This window comes from Nelumbo lutea, chromosome 6 (genome assembly GCF_056320005.1).
Source record: "Nelumbo lutea isolate HS-2025 chromosome 6, American lotus-T2T, whole genome shotgun sequence".
NCBI lineage: Eukaryota > Viridiplantae > Streptophyta > Magnoliopsida > Proteales > Nelumbonaceae > Nelumbo > Nelumbo lutea.
This window is the reverse complement of record NC_142689.1, coordinates 2,126,170-2,136,531: the sequence shown is the minus strand read 5'-3', so window position 1 is coordinate 2,136,531 and position 10,362 is coordinate 2,126,170.

The following is a 10,362-nucleotide window of genomic DNA, read 5'->3' as shown; positions in this document are numbered from 1 at the left end:
GCCATTAATTAAGATTAGATACTCATGTGGCATTTGATAAATCTTAAATCTGAAATTTGAAAAAGTTAAAAAGATATTATTTGTTCTAAAATCTGAAAGCAGTATGGATGCTTTTCTACTTTTTAGAGATCTAAGGTTGTTTGTGTTGGATCAATCCTTTAGCATTTGAAATTTTCTGACTTTACTACTTTACCCCTACAATAGACAATTTGGTAATTTTGAGTTCAATTTACACTATTCATAAAAATAATTTATTAAATTCAAAATAATATTGAAAAATATGAATAAATACTAATATTAATTAATAATTAATACAAATAAAAATTAATAAAAATAATTAATAAAAACTATTAAAACTATTAATAATTAGTAAAAAATTAAAATAATTAATAATTAATACAAATAACAATTTTAAAAATAAAAAAAATTATTAAATTCAAAATGATATTGAAATTTATGGATAAATTATTAAAAAAAATTAAAAACACATAAATTTTAAAAATAAAAATAAATTATTAAAAAATAAAATAATATTGAAAATACAAATAAATTCCATCAATCCATTAAATAATATTTAATAATTAGTAAATTAATATCTTAAAAACTATTAACATATTTAGTAATTAATAAAATATGAAATAATCAATAATTAATAACGATCAGGACTAAAAGAATTTGTGGAATCCCATCACTATTGCTCATCAATCCTTTTTTCCCAAAGAGAGACAACAAAACAAAATACATGTTAAACCCAAATTGAAAAGACCAAATAGTAAAATCAAATCAATTCCGGATTCCTGTTGCTTTTGTTCTTCTTACCTTGGACTGAGCATGAAGTTAGTGAGGAGATCCAAGTACCAAGCCAGAAACACTAGCGCGTACAGCTCCTACGTCTTAAGCAAAATCCCTAATTGTAGTAACAAGATTCGAGAAGAAGAAGAATTCAACTCTACCACCTGAATCAACTTAACAAAAACCCTAGAAAACATTGAGGGATTTCGCTTTGGGAAAAAAGTTTCTCTAGTCCAAATGGAGAAATTTGCATCAATTGAACACAATTTGGTAGCATAGATTTTGAGAAGTAGCACCAAGATACTGAACAAATGTGTCTGTCTCCTGCAAGTCGAAAGATATTCATAGCTGCAAAGATTTAATCAACTGGTTTTGTGCTCTAGATTTTGAAATCGGAACTGAAGGAACAAAAAATGATTGAAACAAGGAAGATTGTGAAATCAGATTGAAGAATTGAAAGTGCAGAATGACAAGAAAATTAGATGTGGCAGATGCTTTTCTACTTTGTGAAACCTTGGACTGAAAGTGCAATACGGAAAATCCCTTTGTCGTTCAAGAGGAAGAACTCGAATGAGATAATTTTGGGTTTAAAATAGGGGCATACCTTGTCTATTTGAAATTATTCATGGGCATTTTGGACTTTGTATCAGGTCTGAAACACGTCTAAGCGCGTTAAGTGTTGGACCATGGTCTTAGAATTTCAGATTTGAAAATACATTTCAGATCATCCTTTCAAACTCAAACACAAACATATGTGGCGGTTGAAAAGTAACATTTTCAGACTTCAAAGGTTTGAAAAGTGTAATCAAACGCTACCTCAATCTCGATCTTTTGCTTTAAAAGCATGAACATGATATATGAGCAATTAGGTTATTTCTTAGTCATCAATGGCACTAGGAGAGGGTTTGACAATGTTACAAAGAATCATAGCATAATGGCTCTCATATATAGAAGATGGCAAAAACCTTTGGTTAGAGTGATCAAGATCAATGTAATGTTGATGGAGCCAAGGAAAGTGTTATTGGAATTGGAGTGGTGGCTAGGAATTAGGAGGGGAAATGCTAATGCAATAAGGCCATGTTTGGAGTGCTTATGTTAAAAATAAGTGCATAAAAACAAGTGCTTATTTGAGTAAACACTTATTTGCACTTGACACCCAACTTTTTCAAGTGCTTACATATTGGGCGTTTGGTAGTCTTTTTCTCCAATAAGCACTTAAATAAGTATTTGTGACTAATTTGTCTTTCACTTTCTTTCAAATTTTATGAAAGCACTTTATGAAAGCACTTTTATAAAAGTACTTTTGTGAAATCACTTTTGTGAAAGTACTTTTATGAAAGCACTTTTGTAAAAATACTTTTATGAAAGCACTTTAATAAAATCATTTTTACAAAAGTACTTTTATAAAAGCATTTATAAAAGTAATTTTATAAAATTCAACTAGGGATAATTTTGAAAGAAAAAATTGAATAAGTGCTTATTGTATAAGTGATGAGGGCAGATTTGGCCCTCCAGTGAAATTGTGACACGTGGCACCTCGTGACAACTAGGAAAACACCCAGCCAACAAACTTACGAAGTTGGTGACCCACCCGGGCACCAGTCTGGTTGGCCTGGCGTGACCTGCGTGCAGCCTGACGCGTGCCTGCGCAACCTGCGTGCGGCACACGCGACCTGCGCGGCGCACGCGCGGCCTAGCGAGCGGCATGCACGAACTGCGCGCAGCCTAGCGCGCGGCCTACGCGAACTGCGCACGGCCTGGGCGACCTGGCCGACCTGGACCAGCCTAGCGCATGATCCGGCCAAGGCGCCCATCGACGAACCTGGCCTAGACACTGACCCGCCGACTGACACAGGCGCCGACCTGACGACCTGGCCTAGACACTGACCCGCCGACTGACGCAGGCACCCCTCTGACAACCCGGCCCAGGCGCCGATCTGGCCGCCTGACACAAGCGCCAGCCTGACGACCTCGAGGAGTTCACCACCGTACCCCGGTTCTGACAGGATGCGACGAGTCTTACCGTTTGGAGGCTTTTCACCCACCTAACCCGCGAGGACTCCGGTATATAAAGACCTCACCCCCCAAAGGGGAGAGGGATGGAAAAAAAAGGGAAGTAACCCTGCTCTCTAGCTCTCTCATATTATCTTCAAAGCTCTCCACAATAAGAGTGCTAACTTAAGCATCGGAGAGCCCCCACTGGGAAAATACCCCCGGGACCTCTGATTCAGTTCTCGCAGGTCCTTCAGCTCCCGCCGCCTATGAAGAGGAGGAAAAGATGGAGTTCTCGGAGGTCCCTCAGCTCCCGCCACCTACAAGGAGGAAAAGATGGAGTTCTCAGAGGTCCCTCAGCTCCCGCCACCTACAAAGAGGAGGAAAAGATTCAGTTCTCGCAGGTCTCTCAGCTCCCGCCACCTACAAAGAGGAGGAAAAGATGAAGTTCTCGCAAGTCCCTCATCTTCCGCAGCCTACAAAGGAAAGAAGACCACCTCATGCTGAGAGCAGTCGGATTGCACCGCACCAGGGAGCTCCAGCATTCTCTAAGGCACCGGCCGCCTAGTAAGCAGTTCGCCACCAGGGAGTTCGCCACTAGGGAGTTCGCCACTAGGGAGTTCGCCACCAAGGCAGTTCGCCCCCAGGCAGTTCGCCACCAGGGAGTTCGCCACCAGGCAGTTCGCCCCCAGGCAGTTCGCCACCAAGGCAGTTCACCCCCAGGGAGTTCGCCACCAGGCAGTTCGCCATCAAGGCAGTTCGCCCCCAGGCAGTTCGCCACCAGGGAGTTCGCCACCAGGCAGTTCGCCCCCAGGCAGTTCGCCACCAAGGCAGTTCACCCCCAGGCAGTTTGCCACCAGGGAGTTCGCCACCAGGCAGTTCGCCCCCAGGCAGTTCGCCACCAAGCAGTTCGCCACCAGGCAGTTCGCCACCAGGGAGCACCACCAGGCAGTTCGCCACCAGGGAGCACCACCAGGCAGTTCGCCACCAGGGAGCACCACCAGGCAGTTCGCCATCGGGCAGTTCGCCACCAAGCAGTTCGTCACCAAGCAGTTCTCCCCCAGGGAGTTCGCCACCAAGTAGCTCGTCACTAAGGCACGCCACCACCGGGTCAAATAACAAGGTACTTAGCCAAAAAATTTTACATCACAAAACATTGGTACGTGGCCGAAAACGGTTACATCAATAAGCACTTAAAAAAGTTGGAAATTTGGGCTTAAAAAATAAGCCTTATTTTTAAAATAAGCACTTATTTCGGGCTTATTTCCCAAATTTCAATAAATGCTTTATGGACCAAATAAGCATTTATTTTTAAGCACTCCCAAACATGACCTAAGTCTCTTTGTAGTGATTGTTAGAGGTGCTCACGACAGCCAAACCATGGTTTTTTTCAAATGGGTTCTACTCGTTTTTCTATATCTTCAAACCGAAATGGAATCGGTATCACTGGTTAAATGATGATCAGTTTTGGTTTTTTATCAGTTCAATTCTTCAATTTTTTGGTTTTTTATATTTATAATATATTATATATAATATTGTAAATATATATATTATATTTAAATACTATAAATATATAATATATGCAATCCATTCATAATGCCCGAAAGGAACTATGAAGGTTGTTTTATACATGTCCTTCTCACTTATTTAAATTTTCCAATAACCTAACTTTAGGTTGAACTTGAAAAATATTTCTACATCATACAACCTATTTATTAGGGATAAGGTATTTGATTCATCTCAAGGCTTTGTTGAGTGGTTTATAATTAATCACTAGCCTTAGTACTCCTCTTTCTATTTTGGCTGCACTTTCTACATAAAACGGTACAAACCTCCAAGGGACTTAGTTGGTCTAATTAAGTCTTTAGTTAATAATTCTTGAATATCCCTTTTGCAGATTTATAATAATTTGCTATTCATCTAGACTGGTCCGACTTTAGTGGGAATTTTTGTTTCGCTATATCCTTCCTCATAAATAGATGTTTTCTCCTGATTTCCTCAACAGGAATATCTTCAAATATTTGTAATAGATGCTCTTCATCTAATGATAGCATATTGACACTATCTGACTCTTCTTCTGTATTTCTCTCATATTTACAAGTACAAAGCCCCTGGTTGTTACAACATGCTTCCAAAAACAACAACAAAAATTCAAACCGAGGGAGGCAATATGCTATGCATGAAAACAACAAAATAGTATAATTCAATTTCTTATTAAAGAAAGAGCATACTAGGATTACAAGAAAAAGAAGTTTACAGAAACATTCAACTTACAAAATGAAAAACACACCAAAAGAACACTGGAAACACAACTTAACAATTACACTCGTCAAACCTCACAAGAACTCTCACTCAGATGAAACACACTCAGACAAGAAAATGCTTACAAAACACAAGAAGACTATTCATAAGGAAAACACCCTTAGAACACAATTCTCAGTCATGTCCCTGGGATGAGAAGACAATACTTATTTATAGGCAGGAGAGTTATTTCAAGAAATCTCCTAGCCTTGGTGGCACTGGTAGATGTCTAGCCTATCCAACTTGGGTTCTAGTCAAATTATCTCTCTGAGAAAGTTGTAGTCCCTGGGTTTTAGCTAAAGGTTATAGGTAGTATTTGATTAAAAAATATCTCTAAAGTTTGCAAGTTGAAGTTCTAGGCTTATTGTCTCGGGGCATAAAAGGTTATGGAAGAAATATGGACCAAGAGTTCTAGTTTGAAAGAATTAAAGCTTAAGAGGGGCTTGGATCAATGGATGAATGGCTCATTCGATCAATGGCTCTAATACCAAGTGGAGTGGGCAGTGAGCAATAATAATTGTGCAATAATTGAGAACGACTGAGGGCTTTGATAATCGAAGGGTTATAGTAATAGAGTAGTATTAATAATAGAGATTCAGACAGAGGGAGGCAATATGCCATGCATGAAAGCAACAAAACAATATAATTCGATTTCTTATAAAATGAAGAACATACTAGGATTACAAGAAAAATAAGTTCACATAAACATTCAACTTACAAAGCGAAAAGCACATCGGAAGCACAACTTAACAATTACACTCGTCAAACCTCATAAGAACTTTCACTCAGATAAGAAAATGCTCACAAAACACTCAAAAGAACACAAGAAGACTACTCAGAATGAAAACACCCTTAGAACACAATTCTCAGCCATGTCCCTGGGATGAGAAGACGATCCTTATTTATAGGCAGGAAAGTTGTTTCCAAAATCTCTTTCAAATTTGATCTTATCTTGAGGGCATCTTTAATTGAGATGCTTGTCTTTTCTGCTTTTGTCTTTTGAGACAAGGTGATGAGCTAGATTTTCTGGTTTGGTCAGTTGGCTCAAAAGATCTGAACTTAAAAATTTAATTAAGTTTTAAAAATTATAGTGCAATTATTAAAAAATAAATTTAAAAATTAGATTTATGATATAAAAACATTTTAGACTAAGAAATATGGGAAATTTCTCACATTTTCATATTAAAAAAATATATAAAATATTAATATATATATCCATGGTTAGGTCATTTGATTTTGGTTGGTTTACATATGGTCAAAGTGAAACTGATCCAACTTGGTCGAATTGGAAAATTTTTGAACCAAAGCCAACCTAAAATACTAGAAAATCGACTAACTTGGGTTGAGTTGATCGGGTTGGTCGGTTTCCTCAGTTTGATGAATAAACCTACCTGGAATAATTATTGTTATTTTTGTATTCTAAAAATTTTATTAAAAGTAGTATATAAAATATGAATAATTATTAATTATTTAAAAAGTTGAAAATATAAAAGAATTGTATACTTTTATGTGTTCTATTAAGGTCATTTATTAGAACACACCTTATAGTTTTACATATTTACTTAAACCTACCTTATAGTTTTCATTTTACTAAAATATCCCATATATTTTACAACTTATTTACTTAATCAACCTTTGATTAAGGAGTGTTTGCTTTGTCATTATGCCCATGATTTGTTATTCAAAAAATACCCTTAATAAATGACCATTTCTATTATTTAGCTTTCATTTAATAAATCTCGTGCATCGCACGGGTCCCCACTAGTTTACTCTTATATTAGAGATTATTAAGCTTTATTGAGGGTGCATCAACTTTTTCTATTTCTGATTTTGTTTCAATTTCTTATTCCTCACTTAATAAATCTATGGAGTGATTATCAAATGTTTATTCTTCTTATTCTTTCAATTTTTTAGGTGATGTTTTTGAAGATTCTCCCTTTTTCCAATTGGAATTATGGAATGAAATCATCTTTGTTGCAACATCCTTGTAACTCATTTTGGACAAGTCTAACACATTTCACTTGATTCTCATGTCTCGAGGAAAGTCTTTTACCATCCCCATTGGTTTTTCTTTTTTAATTATTATTGTTTTCTAATTAAAAACTTTCAAGGAACTTAAATAGGGTTTCAATTCGATTTGTTTATTTGTCTAAAACATTAAAGCAAATGTTAGTATACTTGTTTTGTTCTATTATTTGAGAACAATGTTCTAGTATCACCTTCTCAACTTCTTTTATTATAGAAGAATTTTTATTGGACTACCTATTAGTTTTTCTTTCCCTATTTTTGTTGCTTCTAAAGGAGGATGTACTGATTCTACAATTTATTTGTAGAAGTAGTTTTCCAAGCTTTTGAAAGTTTATTTGTTGCACATAAATCTAGGGCACTTTTTGGGACCGATTTAAAAAAAAAAACGCCCATGCTTCCAAGACATATTTTTCACAAAAGAGCGCTTCTACCACGTAGGCAGTGAACAACACTATGCTGTTTGGTAAGTGATTTTCATCACCATTTTTCATGTATATGCTGACAAGTAAGCACCACATAGGATAAACATTAGTCAAGTGTTGGGGGAAACAGTTCACCGATGCATGAAACGCCAAATTAATAATCGGCTGAACCAAACAATGAGATACATGGGCGTTTATTGAAACGCCTATGTGGATCCGACGTGGCACCGTTTTTTTAAAAAACAGCCACAGTTCCAAACATCCCCCTAATTCTTCTTTTGGGGGTCTTATATTTTTAAATTGTTTTTGTTGTATAAACCAATTCCAGAAAGGAATATTTTCCTTAGCTTCTATTATATCTTCATACCAGAATTCTCTAGTATGATCTCTCTGAAATTTAGAGAAATTTTCAAAGATCCATTTCTTTCTTATTGGTTGGGAATTAAAGTCTAGCATAATAAGGTCTTTATCTATTTGAAATTCTTCCTCTATTTCTAAAACGATTAATCTCAAAGTCAGTCTCTATTGGTTCGTAGGACTTTACTTAAGGGACTTGATTTTGGGTTGTGTGATAAGCTGATGATGATGCATCAACTATTGGTGTTTCATATGTGGCATATATTATACCTAGAGGGGGGGGGGGCGAGGTGATTCTATTAGATCCACCAACCTTTTAGAATAAGAAGATCTCACTTCTAATGGTTTTGTATATTAAGGTCTTGATCAAGTTGAGGCTCTTTTAAACCATAGCTCTATAGATCCGTCTTGTTCACTGAATACTGAAGCTAATTCAATGGATTCCACGGGTTTGGGAAGCTTGGCATTGGCTATTAGCCACCTGTTTGGTAACTTTACATCTTTCCACATAATTTGTCTAGGAATCGCAACATTATTTCTAGCATTTGTTTGGAACAAAATTGTCATTCCCCTTGTTCCCGTTATCCTAGTATTAGAACAAATGGTATTAATGGTCTTGAAATAATTTTTGTAAACTAATGCTAAGTTTTTTTATCATGGTTTCACTTCGAAACCTTGGGTTTGTAGCCTCAAGGTTAAGGCTTCCTATATTCCGGGGTCCATTAGAGATACTGTGAAATTAGGGAAGGCATTGAAATATATGGGTCATTGACTAAGGCTACTCTCAATTACTCTTATTAAGGAATCACTGAATTTATTAAATCTAGAATCTCTTAGACATGCCAAAATAACTATTTGAAGTCCTAACTGGGTCAATGGTTTGATGGCTACCTGTACTAGGCCAAAATGGATGAAATGGCATTCCACTTTTCTCTTATAGGCCTCTATTGTTTTTTGGTCTATAAGGTGGAAATCTTTTGATTCATTTCCTAGTGTTATCGTTCTTTCTATAGTTTTAATATTGAAGTCTGTTTTTAGACTAAAAACTCCCTTTTTATATATCTTTGAAGGTGCTATAGATATGGTCCAATTCTGAAGGGATTTTTCTATATTGCTAAAGTTTATCTCTTTCATATTTTTTATAGACATGGACTTGGTTAGGGAAGAACTAGTGCTACATTCTTCAGAACTATCTTCTGAGTTAGATACTGACCTAAACAATCTCCTCATCCTATCTTGCCACTTTACCTTCAACAGTTAGTTAACTTCAACGGCCTTTCAATAAGTTTTAATGGCTTAATGTGACTTCAACTTAGGTTTAAGGGTCCTGACCTTGGTGGCACTAGTAGATGTCTAATTTATTCAATTTGGGTTCTAGTTTTTAGCCAAGTGATCTCTCCGAGGAAATTGCAGTCTTCGGGTTCTAGCCTTCACTGTTTTGCTATTTCCATGCCAAGCATATTGCCTCCCTCAGTCTAAATCTCTGTTATTATACTAATTTGTTACTATAACCCTTCGATTATCAGAACCCTTAGTCATTCTCAATTATTGCCCAATTATTATTGTTCACTCCCCACTCCATTTGGTATCGAGCCATTGATCCATTGAGCAGTTAATCCATTGATCCGAGCCCCTCTTAAGCTTTAGTTCTTTCAAACCGAAACTCTTGGCCCACATTTCTTTCATAACCTTTTATGCCCCAAGACAATAAGCGAACCTGCAAATTTCAAGATATCTTTTGATTGGATATTATAAATATATAATATATGCAATATATTTATAACATATTTCTTTCATAATATATTTTCAACTCAATTTTCTCGATTTAGTTTGGTTCTTCGATTTTTTATGAGCACCCCTAGTGATTGTTGGTTGTCAAAACTCAGAAGTGATGCTCAATTGATTGTTAAAAATATCTGTTGGACCACGGGGTTCAGCCTCCATCGAGAATTTCTGGCATATTGGAGGATGATTAGTAGTATTTGCTCCTCTAGAATGCTAGAATTTTGTAATCGTGCAGCTCACAAGCTGTTGAGTTGCAATAAATTCTTATGGAATTGATCACTGAGACTACAATCCTCTATCCTGGAGTAGAAGTCATGTCTTTGGAATTTAATTTGTTGAATGAAACAAGCCTATCGTATGAAATTTGTAGTTTTGAACCAATTCGTGGACTAATGAATACCATTTGCAGCATTCTCTCTCCCCCCCCCCCCCCCCCTTGAACTCCTTGAACTCCTCCTCCTTCGAACTTTCTGTGCTATCTATCCCTCTCTGGTTTTCCGGCGACGACAGTCGTTTTTCCTAGTTGGCAATGGCCTTCCCAGAGCCAACCGGGGTGCTGTAAACCACATTGTGACTGTCAACAGTCTTTTAGACAGATGCTACACTCGCATGAAGTCATTTAACTACATCGTGCTGTTAGATAACCAGCACCAACGAGCCCACGCCATGGCCCGATGTAGCTAAG